General features: G+C 32.2%; 1 pseudogene; it reads left to right on the top strand.

Annotated features, from left to right (window-relative positions):
* LOC131031505 (heat shock cognate 70 kDa protein-like) overlaps positions 1 to 20,747 on the top strand; it is a 40,915-nt pseudogene extending 20,168 nt beyond the window's left edge.
* Positions 20,748 to 24,098: the final 3,351 nt, after the last annotated feature.

A 24,098-nucleotide genomic window follows, 5' to 3' on the forward strand; every position in this document is an offset into this window, starting at 1 on the left:
CAGCCCACTTATGTTCATTAGTCTTGCCTGTTTCATTTTGTTCCGATCATTTTTAGGTGTTATTTTAATTTTATCATAAGCCTCTATTTGTTAATCCAATTCCATACTATAGCTTCTTGAACTTTGCAAAAAAAAATCTTAAAAATAAACACCAACACCATACCAATTTCCAACAATCTTCATCCTGAGATCTTTACCCTACTTCATCCCAAGAACTTTGTGTTTCTATCAACTTCCTAGAGCCAATCAACACATGACTTTTTCTTCCAAAAGATCTCTTCTCGAAGCTCCCATTCCTCCAGTTCTTTCACTACCATAGACTTTGCTCTAAAAAAATCCTTTGACAAGCCATGATCTCTAATTTGATGGGTAATAGCACTACTCGAGCCTGAGATTCCCCCTTCATTAGAAAGATGTTACCAAAAAACTACCTATTCCACTTTTTAAACTTATATTTGACAAATTGCAGTTGCTTGACAAAGGAGTAAATTGCAGTACCGTAAGCAGGTTTCTCCTTCCTCCACCATTCAAACACAAGTTCATGAAGAGAGAAGTCTCTAAGCCAAATGAGTTGGAATTTAAAGGAAGCATCGTTCTTTGAGACTTGTAAAAGTGTAGCATTGAATTAGATCAGCCAATAGTCAAAGCCTCTATAATCTAAAATCTTTAATCTAGTCATCCAATTATCACCCATCCAATAGCAAGAGACCAAAAATCTTTCTAATTTCTCAACTACTGCTTGTACTCCACATCTATTATTCCAAGTGAACAGTCCATTGGAAGGTTTAACATCCACAACCTTCAAGAACTCAATATTGTCCCTCAGAAGACACATAGAGGACTCAAGCCTGATATTACCTCCTCTTTTCTCATCCAGACATAAAACCACATAAAAATCTCCTGCCAATATCCAAGGAAAAAGGAGAACTAGTGACCACACATATCTGATATGAGACTAGAGAAATAATTTTCCCATAAGATTAGTTGGAGCATAGACATTTGTGAAAAGAAGAGATTCACCTAATTCACAACTTATAGCCACCATAGAGATAGAGGACCTACAAGAAAACCACCAAAGTGGGACAATTTTGTGCGGGTCTTAGAGGCAAGAAATACCTCTTGAATTTTCCAAAACCTCTATACACTGACAATGACACTGGGGGCCCAAATCCTAGATGTCTTGTCCATCATACCATCAACAGATAATTTAGTTTCCTAAATAAAGACCGCGTAAGGAGAATGAGAACCAATCAACTCTCAAGTAGCTTTTTGTCTAGGGATGCTACTCAACCTCCTTACATTCCATGAAAGGAAAATCATCTTTGGGATGAGGAGAAATGGGAATTGGTCTTCATAGAGCTAAACTCCACCAATGTCTCACCAATTAACTTCACCTTTTCCTAATATTTCTTCAAGCCCACCTTAGGAGGCTTTTCAAGAGCACCATTTTTTAGATCTTTTTGGTGAATTCCTAAGATTATTGGGAATCCCTTGCTTTTACCACAATCTTGGGGACCTTTCCCCATGGTGATCACCAAACTAGCCACCTCTAAACCATCTGACACTACTTTGTATCCATTAATCCCCCCCTCACCAAAGGTTGGTAGGTAATTATTCGTATCCATCTTAGCAGATAAACCTCCCTAATATAAATCAGTGGGGGTAGTATTGTCCTTTTCAACATCCATTTGTCCCGTCCCTAAAAACACTTGGCCAACAAGCACAAATGTAATTGCTCCATCAAGCTGGTCCAGATCATCCAGAGCATCAAACCTATTTAACACCTCATCTAATTGTCTCTCTTTAAGAGTTATTTTTTGTCCTCTTCCCTTTTGCGGGTTTTAACTAAGATCGATTCCTCCTTATCATGGCAGATATGACAACAAAATGACAAAGTCTCATAATCAATCTGTTGAATCCTTGAACTTGACCCTAGACAATTTTTTATAGAATCGGGTAAAATGTTTATTTAGATCAATCTCAACACAAACATGGGCATAAGTTACTACCTTATTTCCCATCATTTGTTGTGGAGGACCCATTGGCTTGTCTAGTTGTGAAGCAACTAGGTTGAAAATATCATCTCTCCAAAATTCCAATGGGAACCATACACCCAAATTGGAACCTTTGATGGGAGCTCTTTAGTACGTTTGAATCCAACATGCCATGGCTTGATAAAAAGGCCTACATGATTGTAAAAATAAGGTCCTCCTTCGAACACCTTATCTCTATTTGACATGCATGAAAAAACTACCAAGAAATTTAACTATAGGCAACCAACATAATTCCATTTCCCCCTCCAAACACCATGTGTAACGAGCACATGATTCCAAGAAGGGTAAAGATACCCAAATCCCCATGAACTTACAAATCAGAGCATGATTGCATAGATAATTGATTTCCTCCTCAATAGGTGCAGGTTGAATCACAAGAATAGGTCAGCTATCACTTCTTGCAAAGAAACCATTAATCTTTGATGGTCTAGAACCCCCGATTTGCGAAGAATTTTCTCCCATGCCAGCACTATTTGCACCAAAAGTGAGGCTTTCATATATATTCAGTGACGAACCACTACCAGTCACTGCCTCCTTAAGATGAAAACTCGATCCAAATAAAGGGCCTTTTAGCCATGTCCATGCAAGGCCCACACAACAAATTCAACACAAAGAGCTATACCTCTAAGCCAAGGCCACAACCACTTGAAAATAACAATCACAACAAAGGAAATGAAGAAAAAGGTGGGCAACACACTCCAATCCTCCCCAAAGTGTAGCACCCAGCAACAACCTACAATCCCCTCACCACACAGGCACAAAACCCAACCACCGCAACAAGAAATAGACTACCCCTATGCAGCTCGTCCACAGACTCCCCCAATACTCCCCCGATATGCACAGAGAAAGGAACCAGCATGCATGTGTAGCCTCTGCATCCTCTAATTCTTGCTCCTTTAATTGTAAAATTCTTATTATGTGACCGTGAATAGAAGCTTTCTAAAATGTATAATTTTGTATATGTATATGTATATGTATATGTATATATGTGTATGTGTATCTATATATGTGTGTGTGTGTGTGTGTGTGTGTGTGTACATATATGTGTGTGTGCATAAGTATATATGTATGTATGTGTGTGTACATACATGTATATATATATATATATTGTACATATATATATACACACATATATACATGTACATATGTATGTACACACAATATTTTATATAACTATATTTATTTTCTATTTCTGGTGAATGTAAGGTTTTTACCTAACATTAAGGTCTTTGTTCTACATACACAAAAAAAAATAAAGAAAATTAAAAAATTCTAAAAAATATTTGTGCACTAGATGGCTATCTCCTTAATTCTTTAAATAAGAAAATTTTAATTTTAAGATACACAACAAAAAATTATACATTAATAAATTAACCTATATCTAGGTTATAATTAGTCTCAGTTCAAAAATTTAATAAAAATTAAAGTATGAAACAAAAAATTATCAAAAAATATATGATCACTAGATATTGAAATTACCAAAATATGTTTAAAATATATATAAATATGCATTGCCATACATGTATATATGTAAATATGCATAGCCATACATGTTTATGATTACGTGTCTATTTATTTGTATGTATCTATAGATTTGTGTCTATGTGTATGCAAGTATATGTACAGATCTATATGTACACCAGGGAAAATTGATACTGTTGAACAATCTTTCTTTTATTTGGATGTGGTTTATATGCGTGAGTTGAAGACTATCAACGCATACGCTGGATATATACATACACTAGTGCATCCATTTTATACCTAAGAGTATGGTTAAAAAGGGGCATTCAGGTATGAATTGATGTATATCCATAGATGTCTATGTCTATAAGGATAGATTCACAAACAATTTATATGTATATTTATATAACTTCATCTTGTGCAAGAAGGAAATAATATAAACATGTACAACGATATAGAGACACACATAGACTTGTATATAGATATCCATTTCCAAAAGTAGACATATATCCATACACATGTATTAATCTTTGTGTGAATACAATAAATATACAACCAATATAAATGTATAGGCATATCAAAGTATGTAGATGTATATGTATGGACATGTATATTTGTGTATATACATACATATCAAATTCTCACTTCAAGTTTTCTACATTTCATTCCGGGAAATGTATGTTTATGTTCTTTGCATTGTCTAACAAGAAACACTTCATTAGGCATCCATAAAATGGGTGGACGTACACACACACATCCACGAGGAGTGGCCAAGCTCACACATATACAAATAAAGCTCAAGGTTTTCATTTTCTATCTTAGCCACTTTGTTATCACTTTGTTTTCTACTTTTCATTGTGGGAAAGCTTTGTTTATGTTGTTTACTTTGTATAAGAATCAACACTTCATTGACCATCCATATAAAATAGGTGCAAGTCTAAGACATACAATAATTAATAGTTTTCCAAGAAGGATTTAGCACATATTGGCTCATACCCAATGAAATCAACAAGAGACAGGGAATATCCTTCTATTGAGTTTAACAAATATCCTAAAATAGTTAGACATGCGTGTATGTGTACAAAGTTGCGTGCGTTCTTTGGTTTTTTATTTGAATGTAGAGAGGCTTGTTCTCTACATTTGCATTTGAAGCCACATATAGGAACAAACAAAGGCCATGAAAATTTTGAACACGTATATGGCTCGGTAGACATACACACATGTGCATCTATGCATAGATATAAATGACCAACAAGTATAGACACAATGAAAATGCAAACAATTAAAAATGGAATAAAATTGTGCACATTATTTATCAACATGCAAGAGATAGAACCATTTAGCAAGGAAAATTAAATGCAAACTTCCTTTACAATGATCAAAGTCACAAACACACTGCCCAAGGATACCATACACGTGTAAGAGCAGCCAAATCTTTAGCCACATTATCGGCAAGGAACCTACAATGTACCATTGGCCAGTATGTATGCCACTTTATCCCACACAATGAACATGCAAGGAACGAGAACCCAGAATAAATTGTGAACTTCATTTCTCCCAAGAGGCACGATAAAAATAGAAAGGACGGGAACCCAAAGTTGATTGGGAACTTTGAATTGTGATGATGGAAGTGACATGCAACTAGCCAAGAAAATCAAACACGCTTAAGAGCAACCAAATGTTTGGCCACATTAAATGCAGGCTTTACACATCATCGCCCAAACCATGCATAGAGGGCATGGTTGGCGGTATGTCACTTCACTACAAACAAATATGTAGGCATATGAAATGCAGGCTCTTCACGTCATTAACCAAGACATCCATAGAGGACACATTTTGTGGTATGTCACTTCACTGCCATGTCGCACTCCAATGCACCAATAAAGGACATGCTTCAATCTATCATTTCATCGGCCAAAAAATAGAGCTTGGCCAGAAAGTTGTCGAAAAACAAACGATGGACGGCATGTTGATACTTTGGCAAGCAAGAGCCTGCATAGACAACCTATTGGCTAACATACATACATACATATATATATGAAAAATTATACATTCATACATACACACATATGCATATTTACACATTGACAAACATATATCTATATCTATATGTATGTATGTATGTATGTATGCATGCATGCATGCATGTATGTATGTATGTATGTATAAATATATATCTACAAATATATATATATATATATATATATATATATATACATATACATATACATATATACATATACATATACATATACATATATGTATGCATGTTCAACCAGGTATTTATACATCCTTTTCCCATGTGTTTTTTTGTGGGCTCTTCTAGAGGCATACATGAGCATGGCTATATCTATATGTATGTGTATGCATATATGCACATTTTACATGCATACATATATACATAGATGCGTTTATGTATCAGCATACATATGTGCATTTGAGATTCACGTGTGGTATTGTCAATCCATACAAAGGGCATAATATTGCAATTTAATATCTAGAGAAAACTAAGAACAATATGAAAAAACGTAACATGTATCTATCTATGTAAATGTAGAAACATATAAACAGATAGATCCATAGACACATACATATAACTATATAAAAAATTCAATACACTTATACATATTTCATAAACTGATAAATAGATATGAAGAGCAAAGGAAAAGTAATGTATAAACTTACAAGATCATATGTACAAAGTTGTTGCAAAGCATGCATAGAGCTTGGGTTGGTTAACATAGCAATAAGTATTCTATAAACCACAACAAGTAAATTTTGTTTGCAAATTGGAACAATGCAAGCTCTATGGCACAATAACAAATAACATTATTGTTTTGCATAACTTTTTCTCTGCAAAGCTATTAACAGAAACCCTTCTAGACAAAGTACAATACCCAACCACAAGACAATGCACTAAGGTGGATATCACCATCGACAAAGTAAATGACACAGATAGAATGAAAAGAAGGACATTTAGAAGCCATCAATTAATCAAGCAACAAGCTAGTACAAACACACACTGAGAATACAGACTATCTTCAGTAATAGAATGACCTAGACACACAAGGAAAATGAAGACAATGAAAACCCATAGAACAAATAGAATCCAAACATAGACAATGAAAACCCTAAATATGTTAAATGGCAAACTAACCGAGAGACATTTAACTAACTAACAGACCAACCAAAGCAATGAATGAAAATGAGGACTACAAATCCCCAAAATCAATTAACCATGTTAATGCATGATAGCCTTGATAAGATAAATGATTGGATGAGAGATAAATGAAGTCTCTCATTCAAACATTTATTATCATGAGGGGGCACGATCAAGTGATGTCTTGATCGGCCATGTCCAAAAGACATGGCCGGTCAAGGCATCACTTGACCGTACCCAACCCACTACATATACCAAATGAAATGTGTAAGAATGGACATTGAAATAAAAATGCTCCTCCTCTCCTGCAACATAAAAGAAGACAATCAAATTTATACAACAATTCAGTGATAGATAATACATAGAAGAAGATAAATTTTAATTCTGATCCACAAAATTAACATGGTATCAGAGCCAGGTTTCCTTCTATAAAGCCTAACCGCCTGAAGGAAGATCTGATTAAGATCAGATTGATATCTCCTTGAAAGTCTCGAATATGGCCACATTGCAAGAACTTGTCCTCTTAGACTTAAACTACAAGCGTCCCTTGCTGAAGTTAGAAATTCAGATGTATGTTCAAAAAAATATGTTCTCTAGAAGAAACTCAAGATACCTTGTGATTGAGAGGGAGCTTACTAATCAAGATTGAGCACTTCTGAGGTAAAAATTGTAAATATTGATTATTATTATTAATACTAATAATTATTTTATGGGCCCTATGTAAATCATAAGGAAGTGACGACTTCCAAATGATTTCCACTTGTATTTTTGAGGTTATTGGAAGGTGGCAATCTTACAATTACTCAAGATTGTGGATAGAATCACCAACTGAGGTAATCCACGTAAAAGCTTGTGGATAGAATCACCGATAGAGGCAATCCACACAAGAGCTCATGGATAGAATCACCGATTGAGGCAATCCACGTAAGAGCTTGTGGATAGAATCACCAACTGAGGCAATCCACGTAAGAGCTTGTGGATAGAATCACCGACTGAGGCAATCCACACAAGAGCTCATGGATAGAATCGCCGACTGAGGCAATCCACGTATGAGCTCATGGATAGAATTGTCGACTAAGGCAATGCACGTGACAGCTCATGGATAGAATCGTCGACTGAGGCAATCCACACAAGAGCTTGTGGGTAGAATCACCAACTAAGGCAATCCACATAAGATCTTATGGATAGAATCACTGACAGAAGCAATCCACTCAAGAGTTTGTGAATAGAATCGTCGACAGAGGCAATTCACATCTTGAAACTATGGTCCCAAGATAAGCATCATACAATTTATGAATATTGCTCCCAATACCTTTTACATTTATCTTACCTAGCTAAGAGGGAGTGTTAATGCATGATAGCCTCGGTAAGATAAATGATTGAATGAGAGATAAATGAAGTCTCTCATTCAAACATTTATTATCGTGAGGGGGCATGATCAAGTGATGTCTTGATCAGCCATGTCCAAAAGACATGGCCAATCAAGGGATCACTTGACTATACCCAGCCCACTACATATACCAAATGAAATGTGTGAGAATGGACATTGAAATAAAAATTCTCCTCCTCTCCTCCAACTTAAAAGAAGACAATTAGATTTATACAACAATTCAATGATAGATAATACATAGAAGAAGATAAATTTTAATTCTGATCCACAAAATTAACAAACCAAAATAGTGACAGATACGTAGAATGGAAACATAAATAATAAAAACCCTAAATATATCATTTTTTATGTCCACATTTTAAAAAATTGTGATGGCTGCAAAACCCTCCTAAAACGCAGATAGTGAAACCCAAATTCATTTTTTTATCTTTTTTTCATGACCATCATTTTAATTAATTCCCACACCAATGCAAAAAGACAATCAAAATGTAGAGAATGAAAACCGTAAATGAACTAACTAAAAGAGTAACAAAGGCACAAAATGAAAATGGCGACAATGAAATACCCAAAGCTAACTAAGCAAAATAGTAGCGAGCACAGACAATGGAAACGTAGACAATGAAAACCCTAAATTTGTTAATTGCAAGAATAACCGAGACCAACTAACTCACAAATGAAAATGAAGACAATGAAAATCCATCGGGTAGAAAGAATAAAAACGCATATAACGGAAACCACATAAGTAAGGTGCAATGAATGTAACCCAAAAAAAAATAATTAACAATTTTTTAGAATTCTATGACCTGCCAAAATGCCCACAATGGAACCCTAAAAACACAGATAATGTAAACCCTAAATTTATTAAATGGCATAGTAATGAAGAGATGCAAGTAAACCGCAAATAATCAAACCTAAAAAATATATTATATCATTTTTTATCACCACGATGTTTGCAAAATAAACCCAAGAAAACTTGTAGACTCGACATATCAAAACGCGAACAAATAATGATAAGTTACAGTTACCTCAGTTGTCTAGCTGAAACACAAAAGACACAATTACGTCATTTCTCCAACAACTCCCCTTAATCGAAACATAGAGAAGAAGTCGAGAACCACAATGGACATAGACGTAGTGAAAACACAGAGAATATAGACAATGAAAACCCAAAATTAATTATGAAATTCGTTTCCACCGAGACAGACAATAAAAACGGAGAATGAAAACCCAGAATTAATAGTGAACTTCATTTTGTGATAATGGAACTAATAGACACACATGCCAAGGACATCAAACAAGCTTACGAACAATGAAATCTTTAACTGCACTAAATTCAAGCTCTTCAGAATGCCACCCAAATCATCCACAAAGGGCATGGGGTGTGTTTAGTGGTATATCAGTTGACCGCCACCTCACAGTCTGATGCATCAATAGAGGACATGCTCCAACCTATCTTTTCATCAACTAGAAAATGGAGGTTGCTCAAAAAGTTGTCGAAAAACAAACGTTTGTCGGAAGTTTGACACTTTGGCAGGCAAAAACCCGCACAGATAGCCTATCGACTAATTATATTGACAAGGGGGATTGGTCTATTCAAATATTTGTGAAAATGTAACATCTTTTAAAATATTATTCCTTTCTTGTTGATTTGTGTTAGCATTTTTTTAATACATTTAATATTCTTTCTTTAAATAATTCTACTATATAATTGGTTTATAAAGTTTCTTAATATTTGACGCAAATATATGTATACCTTGGATATTTACGGATATAATGTTCCTTCAATACTATTACCCATGTACCATAAAAAATGTAATCCTCCTTATCATTCTTATTTAAGTGTGTCTATTTGTGTCTCTTGCATTTGAACCTTTCAAAACTAATACTTAGCTAAACAATGAGGATCTTTTTCCTCCCTTTGATTTTAGCCCTTATGTACATATGCATATTCATATACAAATGCATATACATATACATACACATATGCATGCGACCGACACACACACACACACACACACACACACACACACACATGCATACATACATATACATATGTATACATATATATGCACATATATATAAATATATACATACATATGCATACATATGTGTATATATACACACACATATATATACATGTGTGTGTGTGTGTGTGTGTGTGTGTGTGTGTGTGTGTGTGTGTGTGTGTGTGTGTGTGATGCTTGTAAATTGAGTTAAATTTATAATATAGTTTTACATTTTTTTGTTTATTCTTTTATCCACATCATTGCTCTAAAGTTTTTATTCACATAATTTTTATCTAAAATTAGATTTAGTCATTCATTTAGGCTAATGTTCCAACTCATCATCCATTTGTAATATTCTTCCATCCATGTCTTGTTATATTTATATGACTCTTCATCTCTTGCAACCTGAGGCCACTTGTCGATCTTCATTTTTTAACAAGTAACATAATAGTCTAGCCATAACAATTGCCTCTAGAAACAAAGAATCTATCTTTGTAGCTATAATTTCAAAGGGAAACAAAGATTTGATTCTGAAATTATTGTTTGCCATTTTTGGTTCATTTATATTTGCCTTAATTTCAAACTCAATATTGAACTTCTTGCCAATACAATCGTACTAGTGTGACAAGTAACCTAAATAGGACCTTAGTGGTAGATTATAGTCTCCCATAATTTTTCTTTTCTACATAATATTGGAGTTTATTAAAGAGCCCCCCAACCTCCTTGTATTGTTTTCATCCTACATGTGTTTCAAATGAATTTGCTATGGAAATCAAGGCCAAGATACTTATATTTTAACACTACATCAAAAGACCCTCCTTCAAATTGCAAGTTGAAATACTTTTTCATTTTCAATAAAAAAAAAAATGTTGGCTTTGTCAATATTCACCCACATTCTCACTTCTTTACAAAAGAGATCTAAATAGGCTCTCAAATCTTGGGTTGTCTCTGCCATTAGAATTGGGTCATTAACAAAAAGTAGGAGTTTCACCATATACTTGACCAAGTGGAAACCTACTCCAAATTAGCTTATTCAATCTTATATCTTTGTCAATGTATAACCCAAATAAATTCAAGGATAGAGGATAACCTTGTTTTTCTTCTATATCACTTCCAAAACTTTCAAACAACCTTGGTTGTATTTAGATGTTAGCCTTGACTTGGCTAAGTGCATGAAAATGGGGACAAGAGGAGGTAAAAAATGGCTATATTTTTTTCTAAAATTAGCTAAACTTGAACTTTGGAATATTGATGCAAGGTACTTATGATAAATTATTTGGTAGAATATTAAAGAGCATCCACCAAAATATTGTAAAAGCTTCAACAAATCAAACCTTAAATCTATCTTTATTTAGCATGGTTAATACAATTTTTACAAGTCAATTATTCATAAAAAATTTACTTGTCTTTTGCTATGAAAATTTGATTGAGAACATTTTCTTTGTACATCTCAAAATTTTAGTTCTTGCAGATAGGCAGGTTACTAGGGGAAGAGCACCAGTAGTTGAGCACCCTAACTTCACGCTTCTCAAAATCCTACGTGGAAATTTCAAATCACTCCCAATTTTTTACAGTAGCTTACTTGGCAAGTCCCCTACTTATAACTAAGCTTTCAACACCACATCATCAAGTATGGTGCCACATCAGTATGCTTTTTTGCCAAGGTGTCCAAAACAGCCCCAAAAAAAAGTGAGACCAATAGGCGTGCAAAAGACGCCTCAATAGTTGTGTAGCTGATATGGCATCACCTGATTGGTTACTTTTTACAATATTAGTACATTTCCTAACAAAAATTGATATTTTATGTTTCAAACAATACGTTTTATTTGTTCAATTTTTGGAACAAAAGGTATCAACAACCCTCACAACAATTGATACATGCTCAACCACTAGTGCTCTTCCCCTAATGTATTCATTCAAATGTAATTAACTTTTCCTCTATCCAATCGGATTAAAATATTAAAATGTATTTGTTATATTTATATAGTTTAGAATTAAGAATTTATTTTTTATGTCATTTAATATTGTTATTATTTATTTCATTTTTTATCGGTTGGTGTAAGTGTAGTACCCCTTCCCTAATCAATTTCTAATCTCGGTTTGACCTTGGTTAGTTTATCATAATATAATGATTATAGTAAGATATTTTGATTTTAGTGCATACCTGTTAATGTGATTTTCACACCAATTCATATGCAAGTTATTAATTATCCTATTTCGTGTCATTATCTCGGGCTAACTCTTTCATTAAGTTCATATATGTATGCATGTATGACTCTTGGTTGCAAGAGATTTCAGGTACAGTACCGCATGGGTGCGAGGTTCGTCTCCACCTGGGTTCATAGGTTTGAGTTTACCTCTTTGATCCTTAGAGTTGGATTAGGTGGTCGAAAGACCCTCGTTTGACCATAGTCGTGCTCAAGTGAGCATTGTCAGTCGTCGTCGATATTCCCTTTGGTTGGGTTGCGGGTCGTTTGTTCGTTTGACTTTCTTGGGTTGCTTGTTTTGTGTGTGTGGTTAAATCAAGTAATTAATCCTTAATATTTAAATTGATTTAATGTGTGTTTAAGGATTAGTATTTTGGGGACTAAATTAAATAGGCTCCCTTTTTATGTGATTAATCATTAATTGAATTGCTCAATTCATGTTGGTAGAAAGTTCAATTAAATGGTTAATTTTAATGTTAAATTTATTATGTTTATGTTGTTGGAAAAGAAAGAATTAAATTTAATTGAAATAGAATTAATTTAATCGTGTTGGCTTCTTTGAAATAGAAAAGTTAATTTCAGTTATTTGGAAAAAAATCAATTTTAAATTGAAAAGCAAGTTTAATTTATTGATATAGTTTAAAGGAATGATTTTTGGAGAATTATTTTAAATAAAATATTTTAATTCCAAAAATAAAATTTTGGTCAAACTTCTCCCATTTAACTTAGGTTTTTGGAAAAATATGGGAGATTGATTTTTTTGGAAAATATTTTTGGATGGAAAAACTTGGGGGTTTTGGGAGGAGAAGGAATTTCTTGAGCTGGAGAATTGGGCTCTTCTTCAATCTTGCCAGGATTGCTGAACCAGGGAGGCCTCTGGTTATATTTTGGATTTTTTAAGAAATCTGTTTGTGAAGATTAAAAAAAATATCATCTTTTTAGGGAAAATGAAACAGTTGTAATTTTATTTCCAATCCAAACCCTTCTTGTTTTATTTCCATCTCAAGTTTAGATTTTGGTTGCTCAGGTTGTTTTAAAATCAAAAAAAAATTGGGTTGGTTGTTTACAATAAAAATTTGTTAAAATTCTAAATTAATGCTTTCAGATTCAAGCTAATCGAAGAAATTTGCCTGAGTTTGGATATATGGATGTAAATCAATCTTATTTTGCCAATATGATGCTTGATTGGAAGAAATTTCCCTTTCCTGGATTTGGTTATTTTGAAATTGCAAATATTAGAAAAATCATAATTTTCTGGAAAAAAATAATAATAATAAATTTTTTTTTAAGTCTCTGCTGAGACTGTGTTTTGTTGTGTTATGTGAAATTTGTAACAGCAAATTATTTATAAAAAAAAATATTTAATAACCCGCGTGGCGAGGATAAACCCCCACCACGGGGAGGTAGCGACTGCTACCATTTGGTAGCCGCTTGCTACCATTTGGTAGCAGCGCTACCAAAGGTAGCGTGTGGCTACCATTGGTAGCGTGAGCTACCATGGAGCTCACGTGGGGTCCACGTGGGTGACCCCCCCCTCCTTTTTCCCGCCCCCGCCCCCCCCCCCCCCCCCCCTTCCTTTTCAATTTGGAAATTGTTAAAAAAAAAAATTAATATATTTTTTTAATGCAAAACAAAAAAAACAAAAATTCAATATTATAAATAAATGTAATTTTAATAAAGTTTTTTAATTATGATTAATTTGTTCATTAAGTAATAAATTATGATTAATTTGTTATTAATTATTTGTATAATAGAAAATATATATTGATTAATATTCAAATTCTATTTAATTATTAATGAATATTTTTCTAATTAAATACTTGATTTGTTAATATGGTTATTAATTATTAATTTGATATATTTTATTAATCACAGATATATATATATATATAGTTAATTTTTGTATTTTTCTTTACGTGCGTAAGGAAGTAATTTGTGGATTTGGGAAATGTTTGCCCATTCTTGGTTCTTTTAAATGTATATTTTCTTAATCGAAAAAGTTTAACTTGGTTCTGGAAAGATGAACTTGGGCAATTATTTACGAACCAGCAGGACAATGATGTTTTATTTGAAGATTAAATATCACATTTATACAGTTAATGTTTATTTAATTATATTCATGTGAATTTGATTTAAAAACTCATAATGACGTATTTATGTATGTTCAATGCAAATGAACCTCAGTGAGTTAGAAAACCAAGAACAACCTGTACCTAGATGAGATAGATAACTGCAATCCAACTTAGATCATTTAGAAAACTTGATCGACATTTAATGTTTAAATCTATATGGAAAAAGATTGTATTTACCAATTGTTGTCTATGCAAATTTCATTTCTGTATTCGCTTTTGTTTAAGTAATGGCAAGCCTTGATTTGTTTGATTGGACCCTGTCGTATGGATTGATTTGGTGTACCTGATTTTGTCCTCGGTCTCGAGTTTGACTGTTGTATTGTGGTGGTGTCGTAGTTGGTCATATCCTTTATGCGGGTGTCGAATGATGAATTGTGGTTGACCATAGTTGGTCAGGTCTCTAGTTAGAGTACCATCAGTCACCTCTTATGAAGTCGTGTTTGACCAGATGGTTGTTTCCTCCTTTGTGAACTTTGTTTGCTTGACCATGCGTATTTCTTGGTTTTTGAGTTCGTTTGAGTATAGTCTAGTGTCGTATGGGAAAGTGGCTTTCGATTGGGGGCCGCACCCAAAGTGATTGTTGGGTAACCCATCGAAAGTGTATCTAATAAGTGATAACCTAATAGCATATTAGAGTGTTAGTTAATGAATCACTAAGTAAGATAATTGTGCCTCGCACATTGGATGAGTGCTAGTACAGACTCGACATGCAGTGAGAAGGCCTGAGATGACAAACCATTGTCCTTGTCTTCACGAAAGGATGTGTGGGTCCACATGAGGCTTGGATGGGCCGGAGGTTCGGATTAGGTTGCTAGGGTAACCCAGTGGATGAGACCGGAACCTATGAAGACTTGTCATGGTAACCATACCAGGTTGAGTGATGACACTTGTCCCATATATTCGCTAGTGTGTTGTTGTGTTGTCTTGATAGGAGCACTTTTGTGGAGTCGTCCTATTGCTTATGCCCTTGTGAGTACCTGATTTCATGTTAGACTTTGGGTAGCAATGACTTAGTTTTGCGGATGCTCCAGTGGACCTTTGTATTTGCTTCCATTATGTTCAGCTGGATCCTTTCCTTTTCAAGGATCGTTTATGTATTTATTGACCGACGTGGTCATTTGTATATTGGTTACGTTTCGCCTTGATAGCAGGATTGTAAATGATGAGAACCTCATGTATTCTAACTTATTTAATTATCAGAGGGGTCTTGCAATTGAGCAGATCCGGAGATGTAGCCCTCTAGGGGTGAACTCCGATATCAATTTGGTGCTATGTGATGCTTATGTTCTTATGTTTCATGTTTAGCTTTACCATGTATGGATGACATTATGTTAGAATGTATAAAGTGGATTAGATGAAAGTAATCGTAAATGCATGTATGCAGTCATCTTTTAAATGCAGTAATTAGATCATGAAAAAATGTAAATTAGAATAATGGAATATATTTAGTTATTATTAAGAAAATTAAGTATGCATGGAAAGATCTCATTAGTTTATGATGAAATTCAAGTGTGTTATAAAATTAGATGCATAGCTTATATTTTAATGAAAAATTTGAACGTAAGATATGAATAAATCTTAATGGATGAACATTATCGTGTGATCTATATTTTTATCTTACTGAAAGAAATTATCCTTGTTTAAAGTATTATCTCGTTATTAAGATAATCAACTTATTGGATTAATTAGCGTGAGTTAAGTTAAATGTGGAATTAAATAATCTCGTTGGGAAACCCTTTAGGTGTTAGTTGATGTCTTCTGTTGTGTAATCTGAACTTTGAATCTCGTTGTATCATTGTGTTGTGTTTAACTTTTAAAAAAAAATTATTGCACTCTATTCTTGTGTTTTAGCTTTATCCGTTCGGAGTTTCCTGTCGGGGATTAGAGTAAGTGATTAATTCATTTTCATTATTTTTTTTAAACACCTCAAACATTGATAAAAGAATGGAAATAATTACACCCTGATTACATGGAGATTACAGCTGTAGTGGGTACAAGGCAAAGTAATAATTTTGAATGCTTATTAATTATATTGTGATTACCTATTCAATGCATACTTAATGCTCTATATTGTTTGGTTTTAAACAATTTTAGCAGTTTTCTGTGTGCGAATTCGACAGAGTTCGGTAGATTAGAGTTTCTGCAACAATGCCCACATTCTCACTAGTTTCAGGAACATTTAAATTCTACAAAGATTTCTTGATGTGGCAGCCTTGAATGCTAACAAGGTATTCTTATAGCTCCTCCTTGTATTATGTTAGGGTTTTTGCACTTTCACTCTTATCATATATTTGATTTGATTTTCATGGTCAATCACTTCTTAAACATCTGTAAGATGAAATTTAACGGTAACAGTTTTCTTGTTTTAGTTCTGTTTGAAATTGAGGGGTTTAGTTTAGTTTTTCATGTGTTGAACAGATATTGTATACAAAAGCTTACTCATTGTTGTGAAATTTACTGTAAACACACCATATTTCTCAATGTAAGATGCCACTTTTGGTTTTTAAAGTTCTCTATTGATATTAGTACTTATTTATGCCATTAATTCCAAAGAGGTTTTTTAAGCATATCGAATTTACTACAAGATCCTTCGTTAGCTAGACTGTTTGCTCTGGAATATTGGGCAAGAAGAGGGTTTCCTCTATTTTTTTTTGGCATTATAAGTACTTATTGTAGAAATTAGCTAACTACTTCCGTTCATGTTGTGAAATTTACTGCAAATAATCTTTATTGTTGACCTAGATACAGAACGTACTCATTATTTTTTTATATGATTACTATTTCTTGATGGAAGAAGCCAATGTTTGTCGATAAAATTTGTCCCCAGGTGCTTTTCTTTATTTAACATCACTCTGCCCTAGCATTAACTCTTAATTACTTTTCAAGCCTCAGAGTCATGAAAATTATGGCAACATTTTTCATTAAATGGATTAGTTTATTTTAAATTTTGGTTAAGAACAGAGTTTCCATTATTTCTCAGTGTAATAAATACTCATTGTAGAAATTAGCTAACTCTGGTTTTTTGTACGCTGCTAAATACACTGTAAATAATCATTATTCTTAAAGGAATATAAACGTTATTTTACTGTAAATACTGACGACTCTGTCAATTTTCAGTGTTATTTTTTAATTCTTTCATGATAATTTAAAAAAACAAATTTTTGTGCCCAACTTATAATTCTTAATTGCTAGTTAAGTCTCTGATTGATGAAACTTACGACAATATTTTTCACCATCTGTGTTTATTGGCTTTATTTTATCTGCGCTAGATTTGGAACAAATTCTTAACATATTATTTTGCCTGACTTTGCGTGTACAACATCTTATAATTTTAAAATAACAATAATGCAAAATAATTGTAACTAGGAATTGGATAAAAGATTCAAAGCCTAACATTAGCCAACCACGAAAGCTAACAAGCTATGAAAAACATTCCTAATCCAATCATTGAAAGCATGAAGACAAAATCCAACAGAAATTAAACACAAACCGTAACAGAATTTTCAACCGAGAAAAGAAAATATTACATGACGGATAGCATATAATAGAAAACGTAGTATCGCTACCCAGTTATAACAAGAGCCTGGGTTTTCAGCACAAGGCTTAAAACTGGGCATAAATTCATAATATATTGAATAATGCTTTTGGAATTGATACCAAAAATTTCAAACACAATTTAATTCAGAAGCCTTATTCAATATCAGCATGGGCAATGAAAATCTAATCTTTAATGGATACAATATACTTCAAAATACAAAACCAATTACAATTCTAGTGTTGTTTCCTTGCTTCTGAATCCAGAAATTCCAAAGTAGAAATGCTTACCCATTAGAATTTTAGTGATGTTTTCTTGATTTTCTAAAAATGTTTAGCCATGAAATTTCTTAAAAAGCCAATACCCAATACAGTGTTGTGCTGAACTAATTGTAATGGAACTGAAATCAGCTCAGAAAAACCTGTTCATCAATGAGTGGTAATCTATTTTACGAAGACTATTTAAAAGATTCAGTGTTCTAGTCTCGTTGATTTCAATCTCCACTTCAGCTTCTGATCTTTTTTCTTCCCTATCTTGAATTTGTAGTGTTTGAACGACACCTGAATTGTGGATGTTGTATCACAGTATGCAAGATTTTTTTAATGTGGGTTTTCATTTAAAAAATGGAAATTAGTATATTTGTATATATTTGTAAAGTAATAAAAGTATTAAAGTCAATTTTATAAATGTAATTATCAAGTAAAAAATAATATAAGATTAAATTTGGTTGGCTTGATAATTGTATTCATTATTTAGAAATGATAGAAGATGATGCATAGGGTTTTCTGTTTGTCTTGAAATTTTATTCTCGAAAGTGCTGAGAATGGTTTCAGTAGCATACAACAAGTTTTTGATCCTCCATCATTCATGTATGTTTATACTGTATTTAGCTAAAATCAATGTATGGACTCGGCTCTGTCTTTACTGATCAAAAAAACAAAAAAACAAAATTTAGGAGAAAAGATATTTAGTTTTAGAATCAATGATAGAATAATGTTATTGATGTCATGGAATTTTATGATTTTGGTATGATGATTGTTTTACAAGTAGTACATTACTGCAAGATCCTTCATTAGCTGGACTTTTTAAAGCTCTGCGCATTTTCTTTTTAATATACAATGTCTTTTTTAATCTTCTCAATTAATTTTGAGAGAACCAGTCAAATTGAATGAGATTTCAAATTTCAACGGTTAAAGTTTGTAATTTACAATAGCGAAATGCTTAATAGTGCATCAACATTGCCTCTTACGTAAAAGAGTTTATAAATCTGTTTTCTCTGTTTTATATGATTTTAGATTGTGCTCTCTCATTTCCACTGATCTAATGATTTAGGATTGAACTGCAAAATTGAACAAAAAAGTCAGAGTTTGCCCACTTGAATGACAAAGGTACTGGCTATTTGATTGCTGACATGGAGGTTAAGTTCTAAGAATCTTTAGGCAAGTTGTGTGCAGTATATAGGAATTTTGGTCAGAGTATTCTGTTTGAAAATCTCTTGATTGGGGGCTCTCTACATCAATATAGCTACTAAATGTTGTTCTTTCCATGCTTGGAAATTTAATTACTAGCTGAAATTCTATCAAGAGTTTTATTTTCTTATTCAAATTGACAACCTCTTTAGAGCTTAATCAAAAGCATTTTCGTATCTACTGGTATCATGTCTCTTGTTAATAGACAAAAACTCAGAATATATCTATAGCTCTCAAGTTCTCAACCATTTCAATGTATATCAGAAAACTTGTACGATGTCCATATGATAAAACAATACAAAGAAACAACTATTGGAAAAATCAAACCTCATCTTTTTGCTATGGCAAATCATTCCCACAGGTACTCACAAATTTTTCAGTTGATGAAATTCACCAAATGTTGGTCGGATTTTGAAATGAACAACACCTTCATACAATGCAACCTTTTTTCTGTTTCTTTTCTGTTGTACACATTCATGCATTTCAATATATTTAGTTATTTTATTTTTGCAGTGCATTAGAACTTCGAACAATAAGGCATAAAGCAACAACACTGGTTCTATTGCACATAGTACAACCCCGCCCATGCCAACTTGATTCATTTTTTGGGAAATGTAGCCAGTAAGATTTGTTTCATGAATTTAGTGATTTATTATAAAACTTATATTGTGTTTCAACTATTTGCTTACATTCCTGATCAGTAATAGAGAAACACGGCCTCATTACAAACTTTGGCTTTCTACCAAATTATGAAAAAAACAAATGACTTTATGCACTTTGCGCTTTAATACTCACTATAATATTTTTAACTTAATGCAGACAGTAGCTTGGATTGATGGAGAAATTATTAAAATCAATGGACCTGAAGCTACAAACCATACGACAAACGCAACAACGATAAAAATTTTATTCAGTATACAACTATCTTTTGACATTTTGTTAATTCTATATTCCAGTCTAAAGCAATGAAAAGTCTTGCAATTTCTATAAAATCACTATTTTTTGTTGTGATCTTATAGGTTGATTCTCTATCTTATCATCTGTCAAATACAATTGTTTCGGCTTTAACTGATATATTGCTCAGACAGACTCCTATCTTGGTTTTCAATTAAGTAACATCTTCTGTTCACAATATCTGATCAAGAGCAAAGGATAACTATGTTTTTGCAAACAAAAAAAATAAATTCACGATATTTAACAAGTTTTGTATTGGCCACAACCTGAAAATTATGTAATATTTTTTATTAAGTGACCTCCCCTTCTTGCTTATACACTATTTGCTACAAAACAATTCTTGTTCAATCAACCCACACAATTGAATAGCTGTAAGAATATGTGCTTTTCTGGCTATAATGGAAATGTTAAATGCATTTTTCTCTTTATTTTTCATAACAATAATAAGAATGATGTTTTTGCTTCCTCCAACAACCTTTTTAAAGGATATTGTCTCACACTTTTATTCTATTGTTATCATTAGACATGCAGAGAATGTTGAATGAAAATGTTAATTGGATGCATATATTTTATGCAAGTTAATAATAATGCAACCCCCAAAAAAAGTTAAAATATCTAAATGTATAAGTTTCAAATCCAATTTAGAGAGCTTCGAGTGCATTCTTCTCGTGGATTGTAATGATCATGGTAATGATGTCATCACAATTCACACTCTTTCACCTAATGATCATGTTACCCTTGTTTCTCTTTGTTTAGTGAATGAAGGCATGCAATGATTCAAGATTATTGTACCTCCACAACTTCCTATATCATGTAACAATATTATACAATGGATATCATGTATCTTAAACTTTCCATTAAAATTCCATTAACATTTTAACATGTTCATCCACATGCTCTATATTGTAGCTTGCATTTTAACATGGTCCACATTAGCCTGCGACAACACACCATCGACGAGAACACGATGCTTGTGTCTCTTGTGTATATATATATATATATATATATATATATATATATATATATATATATATATATATATATATATATATATATATATATATATATATATTATTTGGCCTATTGTTAAAATTATAGTACAAATAAATGTATATAATTTATATAATTGTAATAATTTTTCAATCTACTATTTGATTCATGATTTATTCAAAATATAGACTTGAAATAAGGAAGTTCACTCTCTCTCCCTCCTCTTCTATATCTATCTATCTCTCCCTCTCCCTATATACCTATCTATCTCTTTAGCTCTCTCTACCTCTTCCTTTCTATTTGTTTATCTTCTTATATCTATCTCTCTATTTTTATTTCTCCATTGACCTTTCTCTATCCCTCTATCTATTTATTTCCCTCCTCTTCCTATCTACCTCTTTACACTTTCGGTAGGAACTTGATGCTATGTGTCTCCTTTTTTATAATGAATTTGGTTGTGCTTAGTAAAACGAATTAAAAAAATAAAATTGTTGTAGTATTATATTCAATAATACTTCATTTTTATTCAATCACAATAATATTTTAAAAAATATTATTTATTAGTGCTTGCAATAAATTTAGTACTATTGCAATCAATTTTTCTTAACTCTTTATTATTCTATTGTTTCTCCACCAATAAGAATTATGATTTTTTTTCTTGTGATGCTTTTTTTTCCCATTTTCAAAAGTTATAATGCATGATCTTTAAATTTTGAAATTATGGAATTGACTCAAAATTAAAAAAAATAAAAAATAGGTAACATGTAAGAAATGATAAAAACAAGTGCCATGTAGAAGTGAGTACTTGCCTTCATAGTATTGTAATAAACAAATTTGTTGTAATTTTTAATCACAATTGTAGACACTCAAAATTGGTCGTCACTCTTACGTCGCTAACCTAATTTTTAGCATGTCTTCTATGTCACATTTGATCTTCATCATATGTTGACATTGTGTCATTCTTTTGGTTTCAGTTCATTTCGAATCCAACTCTAATCTGTCGCGTTTATTCGCATTTGGCCTTAAATCATTATGATTGACATTTTATCATTTTCAAATAATTCGAATTGGTTTCATCTTGACAATTAGACTCTGTTTATGGTAAAAATGGAAACAACAATATTGAAAGACTAAATGAATTCAACTACAAAACCTTAGCCTAACAACAACAAAGATCCACCATAACATATAAAGATTACCTAAGACAATGTAAACCAAATGAAATCACAAAGATTATACCATCACATGTCCAATAGGGTTTGGATCTTCATTCTTCCTATCTCCATTGATCTTGCTTGATATATTTGCTCTTAGATTTTATGTGTGCACAAGAGCTCAACAAATAACGAAAATGTGGTTGCAAGTAAACTTGATCGCATATGAAAGTTCGAATGTTAGATTCGTCGGGGGAGGTCGATAATGAAGGAAGCATCTCCTTATATAGAAGACATTATAAAAAATGAAGGTATAAGATTAAGAGGTGTAAAAGATAAATGGTCGGCTATGATTAGAGGGTAGGTACAGAAAATAAGAAAAATAATAATAGGGTAGGTAGTGTAGGAATTAAGAGATGAATGACATGTGTCATGGGTAGATAAGGCTAATTAATTAAATAAATAAATAAAGATTAATTTAATTAATAGAGGAAGTGGGATCAATTAAATAAATAAGATATTTATTTAATTTAGAAAAAAAGTAATTTAAATAAATAAATGTATTTATTTAAATGAGAAATAAGGCTAGAAGGGGATAAATGAATTAATTAAAGATTTATTTATTTAATAGAAGAATTAGGCTAAAATAATTTAATAAATAAAGATATTTATTTAATTAGACTGGACAATTTTAGGTGTCTATAGACTCAATTCTCTCTTTGTTGATTATTAATCAGTCATTAATTATCAACCTCTTTATCAATCCATTTCAATCGGTCCTCTGTGACACTCTATCAACCTTTCATGGTATTTTATCAAACGATCTTATCAGTCTCTTATCAAAATCATTATCAATCTTGGATCTTTTTCAATCTTCGTCTTATTTTGTTGTCAACTTCAGTCAATTGTCATTAATTTTTATCAATTATTAGTCAATCAATCATCACTATTAGGACCTAATTCAACAATCCGATTGGTATTTTAAATTATTCAAACCATTTCCCCTAAGTTGATTAATTAAATAATTTTTCAACTCTTTTGTTAACATGTCTCTTTTTGAATAAATAAATTTATATTTATAAATTTATTTATTCACCCTTTTTGTCCATGTCATAATTAATATTTTTATATATTAATTGGCTAATTTGAGTTATGAGTGGAAAATTAATTTCACCTCATTTTCCCCTCTCCTCTTTTCTCTCCATTTGTCATAGTTTGTGTCAAGTCTAAATGGAATATTTGGAGTGCAAATGGAAGTTTCCATTTTCTTTTTTATTTAATATCTTTTTTTCTTCACTTCTAATGATAATTTCTCTTTTAACTCATCCTTGCACAAAATCTCAACGGTTAGATTGAGTTGATTATTGTTATTTTAAAATTATATGGTATTGTATACGCAAAGACAGGCAAAATAATATGTTAAGAATTTGTTCCAAATCTAGCACAAATAAAATAAAGCCAATAAACACGGATGGTGAAAAATATTGTCTTAAGTTTCATCAATTAGAGACTTAACTAGCAATTATAGAGAATAATGATTATTTACAGTATATTTAGCAGCGTGAAAAAAATAAAGTTAACTAATT

The sequence above is a fragment of the Cryptomeria japonica genome, chromosome 10, assembly GCF_030272615.1.
Source record: "Cryptomeria japonica chromosome 10, Sugi_1.0, whole genome shotgun sequence".
In the NCBI taxonomy this organism is placed as follows: Eukaryota; Viridiplantae; Streptophyta; class Pinopsida; order Cupressales; family Cupressaceae; genus Cryptomeria; species Cryptomeria japonica.